At 27.5% G+C, this 26,644-nt stretch overlaps 1 protein-coding gene across 5 annotated transcripts in view; it reads right to left on the reverse strand.

Annotated features, from left to right (window-relative positions):
• LOC129958118 (protein artichoke-like) overlaps nt 1–26,644 on the reverse strand; it is a 433,828-nt gene that overhangs the window by 118,919 nt on the left and 288,265 nt on the right. The gene's annotated exons all lie outside the window — the stretch shown is intronic.

Here is a 26,644-nt window from a genome sequence, read left to right on the forward strand (position 1 = left end):
ATCCAATCTGAGATATTATTAATAAGACTTCTGAGGTAATAGCTGGTATTGACGAGCACATCTTCATGTTCAAATATAAAATGACCTTAAGACTTATTGGATAACTTGAAAGAAATGGTTTTTGTCAATCTAAAGAAACAAATTCAGTAATTTGCATTCCACTTAGAATAAATGCTTATTTATTCTAAGATTTCTAATGGTTTATCTATGCACATGTAAAAAGTACTTTGTGAAAATATTTGAGAAAAATTAGATACAAAAATATTTTCAATTCCAAAGATATTAATATAAGGTATTCTTTGAAGTTCAGAAACAAATTTGTCAGTCCAAACTGGGTTTCTCAAGAAAGTGGCCGTTGTTTTTTAAAGAAATAATGGCATATTTTTCAGTATTTTGATTATAAAATTAGTCCTATAAAATGTAAAATAGTTTTCACGAACCAGGTTTCTGACAACATTGTAAATTAAATTGAGGTTCAAATTTATTTATATTTATTTCATTTGTACATACATTATATATATAAATATACATATATTATTAGCATTTTAATTTGTGAATATTGTATTTCGAGTGATTATTCTAGGTATAATTATATCAACATAATTCTGCAGATATGCGTGCACAAATTTTCTACAATTAATTTTACGGAACGCATTTTATGTATAAAGAAAAAGACGATAACACTACGCGTCAGTTTACGAAGCAATAAAGAGAAAAAAAAATTTTCCCATTTAGTGATTTCACTGCGAGATTCTTCTAAGGAATTCTTTGACACAGTCTACTTAGGAAGGGGAATTTTAGGTATCTTTGAATGAAATGCGTAGTTGTTAAGAATTTTTATCCCTTCGTGGAATCAGCAAGTCCGCAGTACTTAAGAAAACGTTTTAGAAATATTTAAAGAAAAAAGTGGGTTTTGTATCAGAAAATAATTTTAGAATTAAATAACATGAGATCATTTAAGATAAAAATTAGGAAATCAATTAAGATTTAAATTATATTAAAATATTAGTACACATACATATAAATAAAATAAAAAATGTTTCGAATAGATACATATTCAGTTCAGCTCAAATATATTCAATGGAAGGATGTTCATGTTTTGCATCCGAGGACAATATGTAAACTTAAATTTGTATTTGATATAAAATTATTTCTATATATTTTAATCAATTACATACAATTTTATTTATTTATTTATTTTTTTATGTAAACTAATAAGTTTACTATTATGTGTAGAAATAATTTCTAAGGAACTGTAATGTAAATCAACTTCATTTGGGGATTCTGTATTGTAGAAAGATATACACAGTTTCATTTTCCAAACTGAAGCTGATGCTTAAACGCTACCATAAACTTATATTCATAATGTTTCTTGTCAGTTAAAAGAAACGGATGAAAATAAATTGACACAAATATATTAAGATTTCACTTACATTTTAATCTAGATTCTAATCTTTTTGATTAATAAATCCCTCTGTACAATTTTCATTGTAAAAAAATAAGTCCGTGCTCTCAAAATAAGAATGACAAAATATAAACTGTTTTTTAAACAATAATAATGGCGCATTAAATGCCTCATTAACTACAGTATAAAAACAAAATATTAACACTCCATCAATCATTTATATTGGAGAGCTTTATCTGGCATTTGTGATAAACATCTGTTTCTGTACTTAATGTGGACTTTTTTTTACGATGAGATAATTTATCTAAACAATAATAACTCTTATTGGTTATTTGCTAAGCCTATTTTTCTGAAAATGAATAGTGCTTTGAATTTATTAATGATATTTAAATACTTCAAACTTAAGAATTAATATATATAGAATAAGAGACAATATTCTGTTCCAAATGAAATAATTTTATAATTTTTTTCTGCTTTTGTTTTCTATTTTTACTTAATTTGTATATTTATCCACCATTCGATGTGTATGTGTTTCGCAGTATATTATTTTTAGCAGATATCCTTACAAATTCAGATATCCTCACAAGGATTTATATAGCCGAAAAGACTATTAATGCTTTATTTTAAATCGGAAATTCCCAAAACTTTCGAACTTCTCAAAAACGGAAAGAACAAGATGGATGAAATTTGACATATGGTTTTATAACTAGAACTGCAGATCTTTACCATATTTTGGATTAAATACGTGGATAAACTACATGTTTTTCGATCATTTTAATGTTTGCAAAAAGATTCAAGTCAGAAACTCAAAGCTATAAGAATGAAATTAAGAATGTAGTCTTGACATTCCAGTTACTGACTTGCATTACATTTTGATCAAATCGATTATTTAAAAGAGAATAAAAATGCATATTCAATTGTATTCACTGCACACGCTAACATATATTTTGAAAGTATGTGATAATATCGAGGGAATAATATTGAGAGCTTATCACATACGTAATTTCTGATAATAACGGATTTATTATCTTTAACTTGTGTTATCTTTAAGGCCATGAACTAGCCACCGTTGTAAACAGCTTGATTTTCCAGAGTATTGATATTTTTGGATGTTTCATCTAATCAAGATGTAATTCATTTTTTTGTCTTGTTTTTTCAATAATACTGAAACACACACACATCTATTTGAATTAATCAGCAACTGCATGTGCAAATGAAAAAAAAAATGCATATACTACGATATAAAAGGGGAAATGTAAATCCTACTTGAGAAAATATGTCCTAAAAAGATAATATATATATTTTTAAATCATAATTTTAACATTGTCACAAGCACGCAAATGAATGTTTTGTTGATGAGTTTGAATTACATTAAGATATAAAAAAACTTTGATAAGATATAAATTTTGTATAAAATTAAAATTTAAAACAACAAAATGTACGAAAATGGAATTGAAATTATTATAGAGGGATTTCTTTTGATTTAAGATTGTATAAAATAGCTTTTTTTCGGTAAAATAATAGCTTTGGAAGATATGAGTATCAATTGCCATACGCAAATTGTAGCAACTATCTATTTATCAGAAGTTAAGCTCTTTTCGCATTCGAATAAAACTTGCTTGATGGCTATTTCTATTATTTTGATTTCGTTTACATCTTCTTTCTTCTGCCTGAAAATAGGCATCAATGACATGGCGAGCCCTCTTTTAAGCCTTTTTAATAATATACTGAAATTTCATTAAATAGCTAAGCAAAGTATCAAATTAAGCGCAGCTATGAAAGTAATAACTGAAGCAATCTAAAATGTTCGTTTGACGGTGTGTTTACATTTAACTGCTGTCAATCAACAATGAATAATAAAGATTTATGTTTCTCTTACAGAAGCCTTATATGTATATAGATATTTATTGTTATGTAAATTTATAATGATGTATTTCTATTCAACTTGAGTGATTGTATTTTTACTCACGCAAGTACAAATAGAAAGACGTTTTATGAGAGCAAGCATAGGAGTATCAGAAGGGACTTCCCCGCCATTTTGTAGAATAAGTGAAGCAATGGCCGATTTGATGAATCCCAGACTACAGTAATATTTATCATCGTTCCACACACCGATGCCCTCCCACACGCATTTTTCGAAAATCTTCTCTATTTTTGCCACGATAACTGGCTCCAAGTAATTATCGCCGCCCCTTGATTGAGTTAACGCAAAAGCTAGGGCGCGCGGTCCGGAGGCACGATCACGCCATTTCCAAAATATCGAGGAGTTAAGATTCCGCCGATAATTATTCATTAGCGCTCCGAAATCAGCAGCGGTTAATTAATGAACCGGAACTATCTTGTAATGAAGGGAGCCTGATTTATTGAATGCAAACAACAAAATGGGCGACTCCAGCCTACTTTGGGAGATACATTTCGCAGTACTTAGCAAATGGACTGAATACTTCTTTTGTCCGCCGATGCATTGTGTGGGAGTGTTTATTCCGATGGGAAACCTTTGTATAAAAAGTAGAGTGTTCCGGGAAACAACTTGGATAGAATTAGATGTTTCAATTCCAGAATGTGGGTTATTTGCTATCTTGCGAAATATTTTTATTACATTATGAATATTTTATATAAAACAAAACGAAAACCTTATTTGACAACTGAACACATTTTCAACCATATTTATTAACATACTAATGTAATGAGAATTTCACACTGTTTAAATGGTTTATTTCTTTTAAATCTGTAGATGAAAAGGGAGGAAAATTTCTCTGTTTCTCTTTTGACCAAAATGTACTTTTACTGAATTATAAAAGGTATTAAAACCCATGAAGAATGGCGTACTAAGTGCATCATACACTTTCCTTTTAAGTAAATATAATAAACTATATTTTATTTTTGTCAGATGCAATGGAATGCATTGCTTGGAACTATGTTTTCTGTAAAATCTATACCTCATTTATCATGCCATGCCGTCTATGAGCATTTTAATACTTTTAAAATGTTTCTTCATGATGTATTTTTGGGGAATAGCTTTATTCGTAGTTACTTTAATCCTTCTTTGCACGCTGATGGTAATTTCCATCATAACATTTAGTGAACAACAAATTGTACTCAAAACAGGTGTACTGTTAATTGGTTGTTGCTGACAACATTTTTCACGACAATTGCGTAATAAGGAACGTAGCTGACAAAAAGAAAAAAAATCAAATGCTAGTCATTATAGGATTTGAACCTGTCATTCCGCTGTTTGTTGTAGTTGGAAGAAACGTGCGATTTCTTGATTTTTTTATAACAAATCTGAGATAATTTTTGCTAATAGAAGTGATAATGAGTGGAGAAATTTAGAAGAGGACATTAAAGATTTTGTAATGAGTTTAATATGTAAATTTGCATGAGGATGGATATTTCCATCAAACTGTTTTTCAATTATTTTATATTATTTATTTATACTAGAATTTTTTTAAACATTTAACTCCTTTAATCTAGAACAAGAATTATGCGATCCTGACTTATTTCACAAAAATCCTGAAAAGAAGGGTTAAATGGAACCATTTTATAAGATCTGCTTTCTTCCAAACCACGAAATTTTGGGAGGAGTAATTATTTTCTAATTTTAAAAAAAATGGTAAAGAATATATTTTATGAACATCTAAGGGTATTCGAATTATTAGAAGGAGAAGTAATTATTTTCTAATTATAAAAAAAATGGTAAAGAATATATTTTATGAACATCTAAGGGTATTCGAATTATTAGAAGGAGAAGTAATTATTTTCTAATTATAAAAAAAATGGTAAAGAATATATTTTATGAACATCTAAGGGTATTCGAATTATTAGAAAAGTTGCGGTTAAACTGGCAAGGATTGTATTAATTTCATGAGACTTCACTGCATGCTGTGTGTAATATGAACATATTATTCAAGGTAACAAAGTTTGAGGTTCATACAAATGTTCTTAAGTTTGAAGATTTTACTGCAAAACTAAATTCTGACTCATACAGAGCATATTAACAATTCAGCCAAATTAATGGTACTGACAAGAATTTCTGAATCCCTCAGTTTGATAAGGATTTTACAATCCGGGAAGAAAATCTGTCCGGTGGGTGTACGGAGAAAAGTCCAACAGTAAGAAACGGAAACGCTTTATTCTATAAAAAAATCTGAATATACAGAAAATGCATTGAAACGAACACCTAAAACTCACAAAAAGATCATCATTTTCAATAAATAGAAGTACAACAGAAACCAATATCTATTAATTAGCACAAAATGAACCCAGATAATTCTCTGAAAATCAATATTTTAAAGACACTCTTCGCTCAACTATTCCCTCTCGACTCGACATATAGCTTTCTCTCGTCCAGCTATCGAACGTTCTAGAACAAATGTAAGAACTCGCACCTTAATGGAAATATCGCCAAGTTTCTCATTCTAATTCCTTCATTTTCTTCACCAAAGTCACTAAATTCGTCGCTAAGTTGCCAAATAGTTGCTCACTTGTCAAGAAAGCCGAAGTTTGCGACCGGCATCCATTCAGCATACGTTAGAACTTTCGGTAAAACTCCTCGAAGTCTGCAATTTCCTTATAAGGAAATTAAGTATAGGGAATTAATATTAAATTCGGAACAATCAACTTAAAAAGATGTTACTTATAATATCATCTAATCAACTCATGTATTTGCAGATAAAATTCATTAATTTAGTTATAAATGTTTACATTAAGATATAAAGTTTATCACTCTGTATTTGATAGATACTTCTTTAACACAAAAGGGAAAAACTTGTTTACTTTACATCTCCCAACGTAGATATAATTTATTGCTGTTTATCATTGGAAAAAATTACGTAACGTAAATTCAAATCTTTGAAAAGTAAAAAAATATTTGTATAGTTAAAAGTTCAGTATTGTAAAAATATTTTCTGGATTCTTGGAACCAAAGAATAACAGTAAAAAATTGTTGAAAAACGAGGATAAATTCATGACTATCCTAAAAATGAAATTTGATTCTCAAAATTATTATTTAGGTACTTTGTTTGTTATGGAAACATTGTGTTATAAAACTATAATTGTCTTATCTATAATATTGCTCTAACTTTAAATATCTTTAATTCTAGATAAGAAAAAAAAAACATTCGGTATTTGATGTTTCTACGAATGAGCAAATCTCTCACTTTAAGAATGATGGTCCACGCTACTTAATTTGAAAAATCCCAAAATTTGTTATCATGCTATAAACACATATTAAGAATTTCTTATAGATGTGACAGAATCTGTATATAGATTTGCACCGATTTAGGTAGGTCTACAAAGCAAATACCTTAAATATTCATGCCTGTAGATATAACACGTCTGATTTGAAAACAATTATACTTATGCAATAGAAATTGATTTCATGCTTTGATATCACTAGGGCAAGCAAAGCCTGTCTTGTGAAAAATTCTAATCTGCAAAAGATCGAGGGGGTGAAGTAGCCATTTCTAAATGCAGCCTTCAGTACACGTTCAGGATTTTGTGAGCAAATGCATTAATGATCTCAATAATCCTTCTAAGATCCTTGTCAGTCTTAAAGCGGCTTTGCAAAGACATTGAACCGTCCTATTTACTATTCTCATAGATTGCTCAGTAGATTAGCTTAGGACATTAGAGCATGTGTTGCATTGCTTGATTACTCTTCGTAGAAAAGATGATGTGCCTGAAAGAGATTGGCACATGTGCCCTGTCTATGCTTATTGACTTATTAAATACACAATTAACTGATAATTCGCTTTCTAATTATGTTATTTCTTATCTTGTACTAGTTGTAGTTTTCGCAGTTCCGTCTGTAGATATTCCTACAATATGTATGTAAAAAAATGCAGAATGCATATATTTTCACTTCATGTTATTTTCAGATACAAGTTCTTATATTAAATTTTAAGAAGTTAAAACTCTTGACATTAATTAATAAAATCTAATTAATTACTGATTTTAGCCTTCAGATAAATGACATTATTAGTCTTATCGTTCAATCAATAAATGTAAATATTGTTCAGAATTCCGACTCTAGATTTTGGAAATGCCTAATTGGTCGTTGGAGAAATATTACTGAGTTTATACTCGCTGTTTTCGAAAGATTAATCCTTCGCAATCGAATAGCACCATTCAAAAAGATGTATCATTTTGACATTTTATTTAACCATCTTTTTTTATTTTAATTGTTATAAATACTTTTAAAATTCTTGAAAAATGAATCTACATCATTATAACAAACTCAACTTACAGCAGTTGCTTGTATTTAGCTTTGCGTAATAAACAGGTCCAAGTATTAAGTAAATAATTATGTATTGAATTATCTTTCAGACTGCAAAGGGTTAAATTTTAATTTTAGAGATTAACAGTGTCAGATAATACAACCTAAATCTTTTTCAAATACTTATGAGTTCCATAATTTGATGCTTGATACAATAACAAATAGAAATATCTTAATAATAGTTCTACTAAAAATAGAGCTTCAGCAATTAAAATTATGACAGTGCGCGAATGAGAAATTTTCGTGGAATAAATTCATTGTAAAAAAAAGAAGCATATATCTTGAAAATTATTTTAATTGTAACTAATTTTAAGTGTTGAAAAAGTAATGAGTCAGTGCAAAATAATAATTTGCATTCGCATCCGCTCTTTTTCAAGAGACTGATTATATATAGATATTCAGATTTTTATAATATTTTATCAAAGATTCAATGTCCAAGTTAGATTTTGAACGCCGATAATTCGCCAGCACTGGATAACAGGAAACAATAACATCTGAATTCTAGATATCACAAATTAATAAAAAACTGAAATTCTCTATTAAAAAAAGCAAAGTTAGGAGGAAAATGGCCATTGATTCATTCTAAAAAAGCATGAAAGCCGGAGCAATAAAATATACAGGGTGATCAAAAAGTCTTACTCTGAATATAAAGCTTTGCTGAGCAAAATATATTATAATTAGATCTATATTTCTTTTTATTTATTGCATATTCCTATTTTAAATTTGTAATTTAAGATTCAGTTACTCTGAATTAGCTTCATAAATTCCAACTTGCAAATCTATGAAATACCAAAATCATACTCTTCAATATTCTTTATATAAGACAAAGCTCTTCAACAAGCTTTCTTTATATAAGACATATTTGAAGATAAAAAAAAAATGGCACAGTAAACGGTCAAATACACGACTAAATCCTCTTGAGTGCAAATAGATAGGACTGATAAAACTTATTGTGTCTTTTCTTTAAACTTTAACTCGCTAAAAATCAAATTTTATCCAATTTTATATTTAAAGATTAGATGCTACTGTTGTTCATTGATTTGAAAAAAACGTTAAGAACAATGCTGTGTAAGAATCGAAATTTTGTATTAATATTTTCAAAGGTTATTACATGCTGCTATTTAGCTATTGGGATAAAACTTTGTATTTATCTTGTGTAATAATTCAATAAAAATTGACAATTAAATGATGTAATATATCCTATTTAATGAATTACGAAAAGTAGGAAAGGAAGAAAGAAACATGTATGTATACGCCGAATGGATGATTAAAAATTTAAAAGGTGCTAAAATACGATACAAAGCAAGCAGTGAAAGAAATTGCAAAATTTTTTTAAACAATTGTTTAAAAGTAAATTATTAAGTGCGTCTAATAAATCTGCATTCATTTCACAATAAAAACAAAGTGTATATCTCTGAAGAAAAACTTGCATTGTCAAAGGTGCGAATGATAAATGTTATTGAGCAGTGAAATAAGTAAAAGATTTCAACAAAAAAAGTAGAAAGAAAGTAATTGATATAATTAGGCTTAGTTATGCTTAGTTTAATTTGGAAGAATTTCTTTAAAAAAGTATAATTTGTTCAAGAATAGAATCAGTGTTAGAGCTAAAATTCTGATTTTAGAAATATTGTAAAAAGTTCTGTGCCGTGATAGTTTCGAAGGTAGAAAACATTTTTTCTTCTTTATTCTCTAAACAGGTCACATAGCAAATATTTAATTGTTTAATCAATCCTTCTGGATGGAAATCTCTTTTCAAAATGCCAAGGGTTGTGGAAATATGAAATTCAAACAAACAAATATTTAATATATTTGTTTCGGTAAATGTAAGAAACTGGTGATTATAAATCAGGTCAGGTATAATCATCTGATTAATCACATTAACGTAACACAAGCACAGACATTATGGCTAAGCTAATTAATCAGTGATAATTACATTAATTATAATAGACGTCTTACAAGTCAAAATAATTTTTCGGTTTCTTATAAAGATCAATTCCTACTAATAATTAATGGTTATTACCAATACTAGCTATATTAATACTATTAATGTTTATACTACTGTTAATAATAAGCTATTAATTACATATATCACATATAGTGATTGAAAGTTGTATCTCAGTTCCGTGATGTCATCAATTTGTGATAAGTTATCCTCTTTTGCGATTTTTTTCCTCTTATTAATGAAAATTAAAGTTTTCGATATAAAATGATATTGAGTATATCATTTTATATAAAAATAAATTAAAAAGGAAAAAATTAATGAATAAAAAAAATTAATATTTATATTCGGATAAATCTTCCTAGAAAAATTCTGAGCGATTCCGTGGTGAACAAAGAAAACTCGTTTTAGATTTAATATAAAATACTGAAGATGTTAAAATAAGATATTGTAAGTGTAAGTCAACTTTTTATTAACCCTTTGATTGCGTAATTTTTTACAATCAATATTTAGATGCATTGTTTTCAAATAAGTTCAAATATTTTTCAAACAAAGTGATCTGATACTTTATGTTACTCAATAACAATATTATATAATAAAAATCTGTAATCGCAAAAATAAACATTCTGAACTGAGAAAAATGGGGGATGAAATAGAAAATGGACTGATTGCCAATCCGCGGAAATCGCGGGATAAGCAGCTGGATGATTATAAAATAATAAGCAGTATGTTTGACGTCAGTTTTCTCTAAACTGAGTGACAAGTAAAGGAACCGAGAATCATCTGAAATAATGGTTTATCTTTTTGCTGTAACGAAAAGAAATCAAATTCCTAGGAATAATTGTGTGTTGGATTCTATTCTAGTCACTTCTCAGTAGCAATTATAAGAATAAATTTACCATTTTTGCTTTCAGAGATATGATTTTAAATTTTCCACAATTTATTTTTATTAATGCCGTAATTAAAATGAAAATTGTAATTTCTTTTTAAATTTATTACGCGCTAAAACTAAAAATCAATTTTCTCTTTAAAAATGAAAAAAAAAAAAAATGGTAAGAAAACTGTTTTTAAATATAAAATAAATTAAAAGAAGGCCTGTTTCTTAAATAGAAGAAAAACATAAAAAAAAACAACAATAAAATGAGTTTCATGGACAGAAAAAATAGCAGCTTAGTTATAAAATAAATATATTGCTTTTCTTTGGTTATTGCTATTAATAATCCAGTTCCATTTATTTGCTATAGTTTAAAATAAGAAGGAAAACTTTTATCCCACTTTAAAATGCAACTTAATGCATTATCATTTATTTCATTTTCTAATGCAAATAAATCAGCGTTTGGAACACGATTTGATTATTATTATAAATTTTTATCTACACAAAGAATTCTGAATAAATGAGTTAATAATAAGCCAAGAAAGAATAAATTTACATTCGATGAATGCCGAGATAAAAGTGTTTATTCTGATGGTTATGCATAATTATGCTGTTGTTCAATATAATTATTGTCGATTTCGGTAAATGGAATAAATTCGTGCGGTAAAATCGAGAATTAATCATACGAGCGCGTGACTGTGCACCTCGGCTTCTAGTGTTAAATATGCTAACTTGCATTTAATAAATCAGATTTGCAGGTCATTATGCATAACCGGCAGGCTAGGATGTTTAATTTGATAAATAATGCATTCTCCTAGAGAAACGTTTATTTTAACAAGATTTATTTAATTATTTCCCATGTACACGCAGATACAAAAAAAGATGAAAATGAAAAGAGCATTTTCTTTTCAAGCTGAAAATATTAGCTTTTAAATCCAATTTTCTTAATGTCCGTGCGATAATTAAGTGATTTCAAATTTAATCAAACACAAATATTTTTGATTACTTTTATTTAAATAATCTCGAAAATTACGCTTCTTTATCAATACAGCAAAAAGAAAAAAAAAAAAAACCTAGTCAGCTGTTATATTTGTTTCTTTTTATACACATGAAAATTGAGATTTTAAAATTTTAAAAAATATATCTGTATTCATTAAAATATCATCATATTCTTACATCAAGGAAAATAAGACATTTAACTTAGTTGTCACTAGAAATAACAAAAGCGAATATGTGTCTGTACCTTTTGGACTTTTTCAGATCAGATTGTTCTACTCAGAATTATAAATTTTTCACAAACGTGTTTCCGGCAGGAAATGTGTAGTTATAATCGATTATTTTGAAATTTTAATTTGAAATTCATTTAATATAAAGTTAATCAAGATTTAAATGTTTTCCTATAAGTATATCCAGGAATGCAGCGAAACTTGTTTTACATCCTCTTAAGACTCAGATAATTTTTTCTTCCCAATAGTACTAATTCAACTGATGTGCGATTTTTTTTTATATTCTTATGCTTAATTTAAAAAAAAAACGATTATTGTTACAAAAAAAAAATTCAAAGCATTTTCAATATTTTATCAAATATTTGTTACGTCTTGTACTTTTTGTATTTAATACTATGGAATGAAGATTGAATTATTTTTTATTTTCTTCCCGACTTTCGTAAAGTACTTTTTTAATTTTATTTTATTACATTTATTCGTATTGTAGAACCGAAAACAAACATAAGAACTTTGCATTAAATTATTTTTTTATAGAAAAGAATCTCATTCTTGCTATAGAAATCATTTTAAGATACAAAATTTATTTTATCCAGATACCAGGAAAACTTATTTTTTTGGCAAATTTCCTTCTACTAAGTCACTTTTGGAGGGTTCAGAGAATATCTCAGAAATATGCCGCACCATTTTAACTCTGATATCAATTGGGTATTTTAAGTTTATATCAAAAACTACACCATCAAGTAAGATAACAAGTTAGATCATGCATACAATGAAGTTATGGGATTTGTCGCCAGTAGAGAAATTCATAAACTCAGTGATCAAATTTGGAGTACTATTTAAAAAAATAATGCTTAAATGTCCACCAGCATTTGAAATAAAAAATATTTTGCCGAAAGAATCATGAATATGAAATTGCAGATAAGGAATGAAAATTAACCCTCTGCTCTTGAAAAAAGTATTTCGATACATAATTATTCACCTAATACAAAGAAATGTTTATTGCTCTGAAAAATAAATATATATATAATTGTTTTAAGTCGAATTTCTTTGAAAAATTAAACTACATCCTTTTACCATTCTGTAAGCGTTTTTAACAATTAAAAGTGAAAACTAAATAAATGAAACGTTAAAATGATGCACCGTTTTCAATGATGAGTGGGAGGCACCATTCGAGTGCAAAGGAAAACTGGTTGAAAGTATTCTTGGTAAACAAACTGATTGCCAATTATGAATAAGTTGTGAAAATAAGTTGATTTTTTTAAGTAATGGTAATTGATATCATTAAAAATCTTTATATATTTATCAAATTTACTTCAGTTAAACATTTATAAAATAATCTTGAATTAAACTTAAAAGTGAATGAATACATAGATAGAAATATTCAAAAATTGTTTTACATAATATTTAATTTCAAAATTAATAAGATGTTTGAAAGGATTTTGCTGTATATTTTTTATACTTAATTAGAAAAAAAAATACTTTTGCTTGCATTTTGCTGCAAATTCTTTATAATAAGAAATTATAAATACGTTTTCTTGCTTAATTTAAAGAATGCTACAGTGTCAAGGATTATTGAAAAGAAACTAATTTGAGAATTCATTCAGTTCGATTAATAAAACTCTTCCAAGAATTTTAGAAATGTTATTTATTATTCTATTTTAAAATAAAAATGATTCGTCTAGCTGGATATTTAACGGACTACAATAATTTAAATTGCATTTAAAACTAAAATTGCGAAGGAAGCATTATCTGTTAATCAGAAAAGAGTTATAGAATATATTAGACATCAATATGTATGAGATAATATTTTTTTCATTCATTTGAAATGGTTGTTCTAGCTTCGTATGTAGGCGTACTTGAAATATATAGTTTTAGAAACATTGGCTGGTTTTAGTATTGAAAATAAATACAACAAATATATTCGAAAAGTGATATAATCCCAATATTCATGATAAGGATCTTTTATCTATAAACTTTCGAAAAAAATTAAACTTCACGGTGATCTTTACAAGGATAGTTTGTCTTCTAATCAGGAAAGGACAAAAAAAAATGTGAAGAATTCTAAAAAATAATTTAATTACTAAAGAATAAAATTAAATAGATCAGAAGTACAAAATAATAAAAGAGATCATTTCTATAAAATAAAGTTAAGGATTTGAAATAAAAATATTGTATATAACTTTCAGATTTAGCCAAAGCAATTAAATGCAAGCTTTTTTGAAACATGTATTGTTATCAATTCACAAATCGCTACATTTCACTCAAATTAAGCTCAAGCTCAACTTGCTTTTATTTTTCATATTGTATCGATATTATCCACAATTTCACAAAAGCGAAATCATTTTATTTTTTTACGAGTGGGAATTGGAAGGAAAGAACCAAAAGCTAATGACTTTTTGAAAAATCCCATAATTTTGTATTTAATCCTACTTCTAAAAGTGCATTTGGTGCATTTAGTTAATTCCACTTTTCTCAGTCAACCCAATCAAGTCGTCAAAAATACATAAAAAATGAGTTATTTTGCATATTCTGTGGTCAATGTAACCAATGTTACCACCGATGAAATGTAAAAAGATTGTTTCCTTTCTTCAAACTAAACTTTAAGACATAATTTTGTGATCAACCGAGATTTTAATTCAGGTTTTTACTATATTTTTCGCTTGTAGACATTGTGCATTTCATAATTATATGTAAAAACTATTGTTTGTTGTTATCATTTCATAAAAATTAATTTTAAGATATAATTTTGCGATCAACGAAGATTTAAATTCAGCCAAGAATTTAGAGATTATCGATTATTTACGATATCCATCTATTGTAGACAATGTACATTTCATAATTATAGGTAGAAACTAAGACAACGGTACTTCACAAAACTATGAAACTCTCTTCGTCATTTTTTTTTCTTCTGATGAAATGTAAAAAAAATGTTTCCTTTCTTCAAATAAATTTTAAGACATAATTTTGTGATCAATCAGGATTTAAATTTAGATTTTTGAGAGATTTATATATTATAAACAATGTGCATTTCATAAATATAGGTAGAATTCAAGATAATAGCATTTCACAAAACTAAAAAACTCTTCGTCATTTATTTTTTCTCTCGAGGAAATGTAGAAAATTGTTTCTTTTCTTCAAAATAATTTTTAAGACATACTTTTAATAATCAACAAAGATTTAAATTCAGGATTTCTGAGATTTACCTATTGTAGACAATGTACATTTCATAATTATATGTAGAAGTCATGATGACCGGGATATTTCAAAAACTACGAAACTCTTTTCGTCATTTTTTGCTTTCGATGAAATGTAGAAAATTGTTTCCTTTCTTCAAAATAAAATTTAAGACATAATTTTGCGATCAACCAAGATTTAAATTCAGGTTTTTGCGAGAGTTATTTCTCACCTTCGCTCTCCTGACTCGAAATTCATGGTTCTGCAGCAGGTGAGTCTGATGGAGGCGGTTTATTTAGAGGAGCAATAACTTGCAGCTGCGGAAAAGGAATCGCGGAAGCCTGAATCCTATCAAAACTGAACACCTTCACCGGGAAATGCGCCAAGTAACAGAATAAGAATAATCGGGTTTGTTATATCAAGGAACATCTTTGCACATATTTTTATGCAATTTTTCATAAGATAGTTGGAGTTTTTGCTTTGAAAATTTCTAGTTTTCTTTGAACTAATCTGATATTTTGTAAAAAGCTGTAAATATTTTAATCTTTAAAAATTCTCTCCTCTTATTTTATTATTCTGACAGTTATAAGCAATTTTGTATCTCATTTTTTGCAAGTATTTGGAAGTTTTTTCTTATATATGCATAGATAAAACCATCCTTCTAAGTGAAATGCAGATTATTGAATTTGTTTCTTTAGCATGAGATAAACCATTTCTTTTCAAATCAGATATCCAATCAGTCATAAGAGTATTCTATGCATAGACATGAATGTGGCCATTTAGAAAATTGTTAACAATAGTTCAGATCTGATTGACACAGATTAACTAAAGAAAATAATAGAAAATAATTTGTTCATTGGATGAGAGGTGAAGAAATAAAAACAAAACAAATATTATTTGTTGTATACTTTAGATGTAAATATACAACAACAGTAGAATTTTTTTTTTTTTTTTTTTTTTTTGCGCAATAGGATTTTTCCTATCCATAAAGTTTACGAACACTTAGATCAAAACCACACACACACACACACACACAATAGAAAAAAAAATCTGTGAAAGAAAATGCTAGCAATTTGATCTGGGAAGAAAGATTATAATAAATCAATAAAATTGCATGAAAACTTTAATTGCAAATTAAGAAAGCAATTAAGAAACAAAGAAAAAGTTATTTAGAGTACACTTTAGATATAAATATCTAATAACAGTAGAATTTCCATTTTCTCGAAATGGAATCTTACTTATCTATAACGCTCACGAACGATGAGATGAAAAGTAATAACTAAATTACTAATTAACTGAAAAAGGTGATATCAAATACAGTATCGAAATAAAAAAAACTGCGTACGAAAATTTAAGCAATTTTGGCAATAAAGGGAGAAAATAATAAATCAATAAAAACTGCAAAATCAACTTACTGATCTTTGGCTTTTATTCATGCTTAAGTTTATTCAAATATTAATAAATCAATCAATTAAAACATAAAATATTTCTCCCAGTTGATAGAAGTCAAAATATAAGTTGTGATTTTTCGTATGATTATGGCACAGACCCGAAGATTACGCCTAATTTTAATCCCTGTCCTGTGTTACAGACGGCAGTGGGCGATTATATATACGGATATTTTCATTTAACATATTTTGTTTCATATTCGTACAGATAGGTATATGTAATGTAAATTTTACTCATCATCATTTTTACTTATTTCCATATGAACTGGTATCCTGAAATTCTGTACATTTCCGTGCTTTTGATTGAAACAGACGGATTTAATATTTTAAGTTTGTTATCAATTGATTTATTACTTAGTTATCAATTGATCGCTTAGTTTTACTTAGCTCTGATTTCATTCGAAAAGGATTTGTCATTGCTGAAAAATTGATTATTTGACTACAGAATGATAATACTGAGATTACATAATATTATAAAAAATAAAAATTTTACATATACAGCGCTTTTTAATAAATAAATAAATAAAATCAGGAGATCAAAGAAAAAAAGAGAACATGAAATTTTAAGACGTTCGAAATAATATACTAAAGAAATTAACGAAATTAAAATATTAAAAAAATTCTTAGATATTAGTTCGAAATTTAAAAAGAAATATTATGATAATAGATAATTAGATAATTTATATCAGTTTTTATACTTTTAATGATTTATATATCATATAAAAATAAAATATATAATATAAATATAAGTATATTGGAGTGATAATAGCATGCTTTTTAAAAACTTATATTAATTTTTTTGCAAGGCATACATAAATTTAAATCTGAAAAAATTCAAGCATAATTTATTTTATAAATAAAAAATAACAGATATCATAATTATTAATACAGTTCCTTTAAAAGAGATTTTTTTTGTGTAGAATTTTAATATTTATTAGAAAAATATTGAACTTGAATTGGATTAGGTTTTTTTAAAAATCTAACGTGCATAGTTGCATATATAGTCTTATTAAAACATAAGTAAAATTCTTTACATAACTTTCCCTTGAAATTTCTAATTCATATTACTAAAAAGTATAGTCATTTTAATTTGATACTATGAATAATGCAGTTACTTCATTTTGCGTATATTTTAATGGCTGATAAAGGACTCAAATGAAGAAATAATTTTATTTTTAGAAATCTTTTGATATTCCATTTTATAGTTGTCCAAACATAAAAAAGTTGTAAGAAAATTCTTTGCTTTCCAAATGTTTCCAATGAAACGGAGCCTTGTAATAAAGAAGTAACGGATATAAAAATAACCAACCCAGTTGAAATTTAGAAAAGAATAATAACAGTTGAAGGAAATGTATCAATTTTTTTCCCCGGCTCTCTGAAATTTCTCACCACCCTATTAGTGGGAAAACCATTAGAGCAGGTTTTCACAGCTCTCTCCCTTTTAACCAGCGGCTAAATACGCAAACATTTCTTCTAGAACGGACCAAATTATAGAATGTAGCGCGCTTAAAAATGCCGGGGGAAAGAAATCAGAAAATTTAATTACAAAATCTTTTCCGATTTCCTCTCTTCAGACCAGATTTTTTTTTACCCTCTCCCGCCCTAACAAGTCGCTGTCCGGGCTTCGTTAAATCTGCTAATTGCGGAAAAGTTTCTCGTTAATTAGACTGCACTCTTCCCCAACCGACATCGCGTGCATTTTTATTGTGGTTTCTTGCGACGTCTAATTTATTTTATGTATACCCATAGGAATCATTCGGAAAAGACGCAACCTGAATGTTTTTTTCCCTGCCAAACGCTCCACTGATAAGCTGGCCCTATTATCACATTCTTTATTTGGTTTATATCTGAGAGTGGCTTTGTATTTCAGCCTACTTAACATTGGCAACCTGGAGCAAAATTCATAGAGTGTTTTGAAACAATATATATTTTTCTAATAAACAAGTGCCTATAATGAGTTTAATTACTTTGTTTCTTTTTAGTTAATAATATTTTTTAAGCGTTGATATTCCTACAATGGAGAGATATACTTCATCCTCATTAAAAGCATTATACTGTTTGCTTTTGTTTAGTTATTTATCATTGGCAAACATGTAATTAAAACACTGGAATTAATGAAATATCTCCAGTGTAATGAGTTACCTATTATGGCACTTATCTCTTTTCATATGGCTATGTTTTAGTGTATATAAGTTTGTAAAAATAATGTTTATAAAATTCCGTACTAAACTATTCAAAATAACTCTTTATAAGTATGCTTTTCGAAAACTGTTGAAACTGTTTGAATACTTAAGTTATTTTGTTTGTTCTTTTTCGATATTTTATCTAGTTTGTTACAGAGTTAATTTTCTATAAATGTTTGCATATTAAATTATATTTTCATATCAGGATTAAAAAAAAAATAACTGATTTTCTATAGATTGAAAAGTTTATCTTGCTTAAAAATAAAAATAGGAAAAATGAATGTTTGAAAAACAAAATGAAAATTTGAGATTATATATTTTTTTTCCTTTTTTACGTAGTTTATGATATAATATTCTTTATAAAAATATTACAGATTTTAAATATTAGTCTTTGCCCAAGATAAATATTATATGGCACCACTAGAATGAAATCAAAATTTAATTAAAATAATCAATTAATTGATATTTCAGTTCTGAAAATAATCAAATATAAACTGTTATCGTGAATACAGGAAATGTACAAGACCTCTAAACTCTAATATCTTCAAGAATTTAGTAAAAATGCGAGTACAAGATTTCATCGTTTCAAATACGTAAAGAAATTGAAATATAATGAGTAAAAATAAGGATAAGTTACAAAATAAATTATATACTTAGTCATAATTGATTCATTTCAGAGTATTTGAACATTCTTATTATTAGATGAACTTCATACCTAGAAGAACTCTGATTTTCATATTCATTAAATTCTACGAGGATTTAATGAATCTGATTTTAATATACATTCATCTACGAAAATTTTTAAAATCTATTTTTTCAGATTCTTATTTAATTGAAGTTTCTTCCAAAGTAAACAAATAATTTTAACAAAGTAGAGACGAGGAATATGATTGAACAATCTTAATTCTGAGATTAGATTCTATCAATGCAGGTAGAATCGAGACATGTAACTCTTAACAAGGTCAGGATACGTGGTCAAGTGACGAGTTGAATTTGTTGCAGCCAAACTGACTTCTCGCTTAGGTTTAGTTTAGATTAATTAAATTAACATCCCTTTTTAACACTTTCTAGGGCCATGGGAAGTATGCTTTCCACAAAATTCATCAATCTTTGTATGAAATTATGTAAGTTGGCATAAGTTCTGACAATTTTTTTTAATAAGTCAGAAACTTAGATGCTTCAGTTCTTTATCTCAGACAAAACGATGTGTCTTGATTTGTTACTTAATTATTAATTAACCAAATTAAATTTATCTAATAAGCTAAATGAATCCCTTTTCTTATTGTAATTTCAAGCCTAAAAATATTTTAACATAATATGGCTAGAAAAAAATGACCCTTTAAAGGGTTAAAGCAACACTAGGCTATTTTAGGAAGGACCTGGTAATTTTGAGCAGAGATAAGAGAAGGGGACGACACTTGAGCTGGCACCCCCATCTCCAATCTTCCACTTCAAATTAGTGGGAGAACGTTTGGTCCTGACAGATTTAACGTGCATCAGACTCGCTTACACCATGGTCTTCGGTGGAATCGGGTCTCGAACCAGAAATCCTTCAGTTCCAAAGCCGAAATCTTACCATCAGGCCACCATGGCCCTCTTCTCTCTTAAGAGAGAGAGTTGTAGCTTAACTTGTTTTTATTTTTTGATTAATATACAGTTTCAAGATATTTAGATTACGATAAAATAGAGATCTTGAAACTTCAAACAATATGTTTGCTTAGTTGTTCTAAATTTAACAAATTCATAAAGGCTAAATTTAAAACAAAAGTTACAGAAAATTGAAAAGACAGCAGTTTAAATTAGGAAATATTTTCTGATTTGGTTTCACCGAATAAAAAAATTTCCCGTTTAGAATACATTTAAATTATATTTAGTTCACTCGTAATTGACTGCTGAGTAATGATATTCTGAAAAAATTGGAGAAATTAAAGATTTTAAACTTTAATTCGATTTAGCTTATCATTTAAGGGGAAATTCGCTTCAGCAATTTAATCTCTAATTTTTCTCAATTTATTCTGAAAAACAATCAATATAAGAAAGCAGAGGCTCAAGATGAAATTAAATACGTTTAAGGCAAGTTTTTATTCACTGGACCAAAAAAGTATAGAAAGCAATTTGAAATTCTTTACGGTAACGTAATCTATAAGAAATGAATGCTTCTATTATGCAGTTTTTTTTAAATAGTCGGTACTCAGAGACATCTGTAACTTAAAATATCAGCCGCAAAACCACCACATTTTTGGACTATAGACACATAAAAAAAGGAAACTGCGAAAAAAAAAATAGTTCCAAAAGTTGCCGACAGGGGAAAATGTGGCGCTTTACATTTTAAGACAGCTAAGATTTTGGATAAAAAAAAAAACAGGGAAAAATTGCGGTAGTTGGTTAGTTTTGAACGCAGATTAGAAAATCGACAGTCTTCCTGTCTTATTTTTTTAAAATTTAAAATGTGATTATGTCAAAAATATTTTACTAAACATAAATCAGTTAAATCGGGGTATGTATAAAGTTTAGAAATCGTAATTTTTCAGCAGTTTTTTTATTCAAACAACATAAAATATAATTGTTTTCTTTATTCAAATTAAGTTTCCGATCGGAAAATGTCAGTTAGTTTTGAAATTCAGTTGAAGCAATTGGGATTATATTAAACACTTAGAGTTTTTCGACAGTTTTTGAAAACTTATTTGTAGTATTGTTTCATTGTTTATTCATTTGATTACTGATTCTGTTATGAAAAAAAAAATATTTCATTGATGAGAAAAATTTTCTGAATGCTGAAAATTTCCTTTAATTAAGTTCTGAGAATCTATTAAAATGACCCAAATAGTAAAAGGAGAAAACAAAATTGAGAATGTCTCATCTAATTTTCTAATAAAATTACTTACTGACAGAGCCATGTTTTTGATGTTGATTCTTTTACTTGTTTGATTATAAGCTGATGGAACTGGAGGTTAAAAACGGAAATTCTGAAAAGCAAACTTTTAGCAAGTAATTTAATTATATATGAGTTCCTGATGAAAAATTTGCTTTTTTTATCTAAGATTTACCTTATAAAAGGAAAAATATTTTAATGCCTCTTATTTAATTTCTTATGAAAAAATACGAATGAAATTGAAATAAATATAATTAAATATAGATGCATTTATGTAAGTTTGGAAAAGATAAATATTATCTAATAAAAAAATCTTATTTGCGTGAAACTGAAAATTGTTAATCAGTATAAAGTTAATATAACCTTTTTTTTTCAATTTCCTTTTCCTAATGTTGTAAAAAAATTCTTGAAATTTAAATTTTACACAGGCCTTATTTTGTAAATTACCTTGCTTCATGTACAAAAATATAATACGACCTAGCTTCATGTACAAAAATATAATAAAACCTTGCTTCATGTACAAAAATATAATACAACCTTGCTTCATGTACAAAAATATAATACAACCTTGCTTCATGTACAAAAATATAATACAACCTTGCTTCACGTACAAAAATATAATACAACCTTGCTTCACGTACAAAAATATAATACAACCTTGCTTCACGTACAAAAATATAATACAACCTTGCTTCACGTACAAAAATATAATACGACCTTGCTTCATGTACAAAAATATAATACGACCTTGCTTCATGTACAAAAATATAATACGACCTTGCTTCATGTACAAAAATATAATACGACCTTGCTTCATGCACAAAAATATAATACAACCTTTCTTCATGTAAAAAACTATAATACAACCTTGCTTCATGTACAAAATTATAATACAACCTTGCTTCATGTACAAAAATATAATATTGAATTTATGTGCACACTGATTGAGAAGAAGCTTTTAATGTTTAAATCGTAATCTTTCATTTACGTTTTCATGTTAAGATCACACTGCTCTAATATGTTAGTGACTTCACTTTAAACGATACCAAGCAAAGTATTTCAAATAAAATGTACCAAATAATAAAATCAGAGTAAAATTTCTTTGAAAAAGTATTTTAATTTTCAATTTTAGGTCGGAATAGGATATTCTTTCCCCAAAAATAAAATGTATAACATTTTACTTTAATAATTCTATAGTTACATTGAATATCAAAAGGAATATATATTTTCTGTATCGAAAACATGAAAGGCTTATTTTCATTTTAGCTGTAGTTGAAAAGGACGTAATCTTTTGAAGAGACCGAGGTAAGTTTTCCTTCTTTTTCGGTCGTTTTTTCTTTTTCCTTACCATATTATAAAGCAACAATCCTCAATAATATAAAATACTCAATTCTTGACATTTGGAGTCCATTAGAAAGTACGTACAACCGTAACATTTTATTGCTTGCCAAAGAAGAATAAAGTGCATTATTGTTTCCTTTCTTGACTTTCTGTCTGTTTAAAAAACCATAAGAATTGGATCAAGTACTGCCTTTAAAAATTTATTTGACGTTTTCATTGTTGTGTAGCTTAGATATTCGATTGTCTTGCTACATTTGGGAAAATACCAAGTCAAAAATAAAAATTGTTTATAAACGAATATATAAGAGAAATTTTATAGCGAAACCAAACTACAGTTTATAAGTAGGATAATACAATTTATATGTAAGCTTCGATATTTTATTGAACAAGAACCACTGGAATAAAATTTGGGTCAGTTATTCTTTGTTTGAGAACATAAATACAATATCCTCTCAAAATGAAAAGAGAAGCTCTTATCAATAAGAATAAATATCCATTAATATAAATAAACCGACGACGTTTACATTTTCTATTCGTGTTCAATAATATCATTAAAACCAGAACGTTTTATTTATGAAAACTAAATCGTTTTATTTATAAAATCTATTCTTTATCAAAAATAAGAGAGAGAAAAAAATACTTATTCTTTTCTGAAAATTATAGATATAATATTTTGACTTTAATAAGATGTTTCCCAATGTTAGTTCTTTCTATTAATAAATTTCAAAGCTAAAAAAAAGGAGCAAATATGATTAGCAAACATTTCCAAACATCTCATAAATGTATGTTTTTTTTTCTCTTTTCGTTTTTCAAAACCTATATGTAATATACATAACCTTTCTTTATTTCAAAATTGACCCGAAGTGGGGGAGGACCTCATAATTGATGATGAAAAGTGTCCAGAATTGTGGGTGGTTATCTTCGCGCTAATGGGTACAGAAATGGTGGGGATCGATCTCTATTGATGATGAGGATTACTTCTCACAGGAAGGGGTGTACCGTGGCCGGTGATGGCCCTTAAGATTCAACCACAATTCCCACTACTATGCATTCGTGGCGGTGAAGTCATTCAGTTTTTTTCCATGTGCCTTAGTAGTGGGGCAGAGTGGCTGTTTGTGGTTTATGTCAAAATAGTTTAGGCTTTTAAAAAAATGCGAAATCGGAAAAATCGGCAAAGTAATCAAATTGATGAGTTCTATGGGAGTAATAAATTGATTGCTAATCAAAGCAAGGAATTACATTTATTGCTTTGAAATTCATATTCTTATAATGCACTACAAATATAATTTTGCAAATAGAAAGTAAAAAATAAATTAACAATCATATAGAATCTTTTCGCTGATTCTTTAAATTCAATTCTTGTAACATACTACAAAATAATTTCGCATGTAGTTAGCAAAAATAAACACGCATAAACACACATATTTGCAGAAAATGGAAAAGAATATAACTACCAACCACGCAGACGGCAGAATTAAAATTAATGTTTCTGAATTATTCATAAATCAATAGAATTTTCTCTAAATGACAACTCTAAACAGAATTTCGCCGACACCTTTAATTTTATATGCTCGATATACACGAAGATATTATCAACTAAACAAACTTTCAAAGATTGCATTATTTAATATAGCTTAAAAATATGAAATTAAGCATTGTTTGGTATTTTTTTCTGTTGCTTTATGCATGAAGAGTTTCAAAAATTTGTGATGTTCTCAACAGTTAATTAAATAACTATAAATTTAAATATCTCAATTCTATAAACAAGTTTCATATAATTGTAATTATAGCATTCTCATAATAAACTTTTAATCTAAAGTCTCTTTAAATCCATATATAAATGATATTATATATAATCAGATAAATATTTCTTAAGATAAAAATATTTGCTTTTAAGAATTCTTGATAAAAATGTTTGTCTCAATTCATTGTATTGAGTCACATTTTGTAATAATAAATCATAAAAATTATTTGGACTCAGTTTCAGTTTACCATGTCAAGCTGACCCCCGGGGAGGGACACCCCGAAATGTGGATGAGATGCTTCCGGTATGGTGGTTGGATCTCGCCACCCTGGAGGGTACACAAATAGGTGGGGGATCTGACTCCTCCCATCGATGACGGGACGCACTTCCTTCGGGGATTGTTGTACCGTGGCCGGTGATGGCCCTTAGGATTCAACCACAGTTCCCGCCAGTGTTGCTGTTGAGGTCCGATCATTCAGTTTTATGATTTAAATCCGTGTGCCTTCGTGGCGGGTCGGAGAATCAGATAGCTGACTTGCTATGTCAAGCTTAATTAAGAGTTGAAAAATTCAATCTTTAGATTATATTTTCGGTTAACTTTGTTAAGATGAATATTTAATTCATCTTAACAAATTATTTGTTTCTTTGTTTTACGGATATTTAATAAATTAATGAATTATCTAATCCAACCTCGTATTCAATATTGTGGTTATGTGCAATTCTGAAAATTTCCATTTATTACTATGCGATATTTTACTGGCAATATAAATAACTATTAGTAATAAATAATATTTGTAATACTCCAATGCAAGTACATGTTATTTGCTAAGTATCCAGGCCTTTATTAATTTTCTACTTCTTACATAACTGATAAGTTCTGTTTGATAATAGAAATAATAGTTTTTTTTTTTATCATCATCTTCATCTAAATTATGCTTCTGTAGTTACATAGTATCAACGAAAACTTTGTTGCTCTATATGCAACTTCAGGCATTCCCCTTCATGTCAATATTCCGTTTCTTTTCCTTCATCGCAATATGTTTTGATGCATCAATGTTTAAAAGATCTAAAAAAAATTCCATCTTCTTGATTTGGGTTTTTATATATTCTTTATCGAAAAGTTATTTATTTTTTCTTCTCATTTCGTTTAAGTTTATAGACTTTAAATGTATTTGGAAATATAAATATTGAAGAAAAAGATTTCATACTTCACAAGATATTCTTAAAAAAAAAAAAAAAAAAAAAAAACGGGTTCATTTATGAATTAAAAAAAAGATTGTTATACATTTTTATTTATCAAATATGAAGATAAAAGATTAAATAAAAATTCAATATTCCACGATTAATTGATAAGGCAAAAAACATCAAACAAATAATAACGTTTCTCCAATTTAGATCAAAGTGAAAACTTTGAAAATTTACTTAATTGGCTTGGTTAAAATAAAATGTGCTTGTAAAATTTTTTGAATAATTTAGCAAAAGTCATACAAACACGTTTATTTTGAATTTTTCAAAAAATTGTCAATTTCGTCCGTGTATATAAATATATCCGATTGTAATAATACAATACAAATACAATTTAAAAGTTATCATTCCTGGTGCCGATAGCTTGAAACGCAAAATTTGCTTTTCTTCTAACAATTGATTAATTTTCTTATTTATTTTTTAAAAAATATTCCATTACACGAAACGATCTGTAATATTACAGTATAATTGATTTCAACAATTCTTTGGCTTAAGTGATATTAATCAACACGTGATTCAAAATTAAAATTTCTTCAAATATAATTATTAAAACTTTGCTTACTCGATGTCGAATATAAGATCCAATAATTTTGGAAAGCATAAGATATGAATAAAAGGCTATAAATAAGAAAATATTTTTTATGAAAATAAATGGTTGAAATTGGTTTTCCAAATCTTCTAGAATATCAAATTAAAGTAGAAACCAAATTTTCCAGAATATCAAATTAAAGTAGAATCCAAATCTTCCAGAATATCGAATTAAAGTAGAAACCAAATCTTCCAGAATATCGAATTAAAGTAGAATTCAAATCTTCCGAAATATTTAATTAAAATAGAATCCAAATCTTCTAGAATATCGAAAATAATGAATTAAAGTCAAATTATTATTTGCATTAATTTCAAAGAATGTTAGGTT

This window comes from Argiope bruennichi, chromosome 2 (genome assembly GCF_947563725.1).
Source record: "Argiope bruennichi chromosome 2, qqArgBrue1.1, whole genome shotgun sequence".
Lineage (NCBI taxonomy): Eukaryota > Metazoa > Arthropoda > Arachnida > Araneae > Araneidae > Argiope > Argiope bruennichi.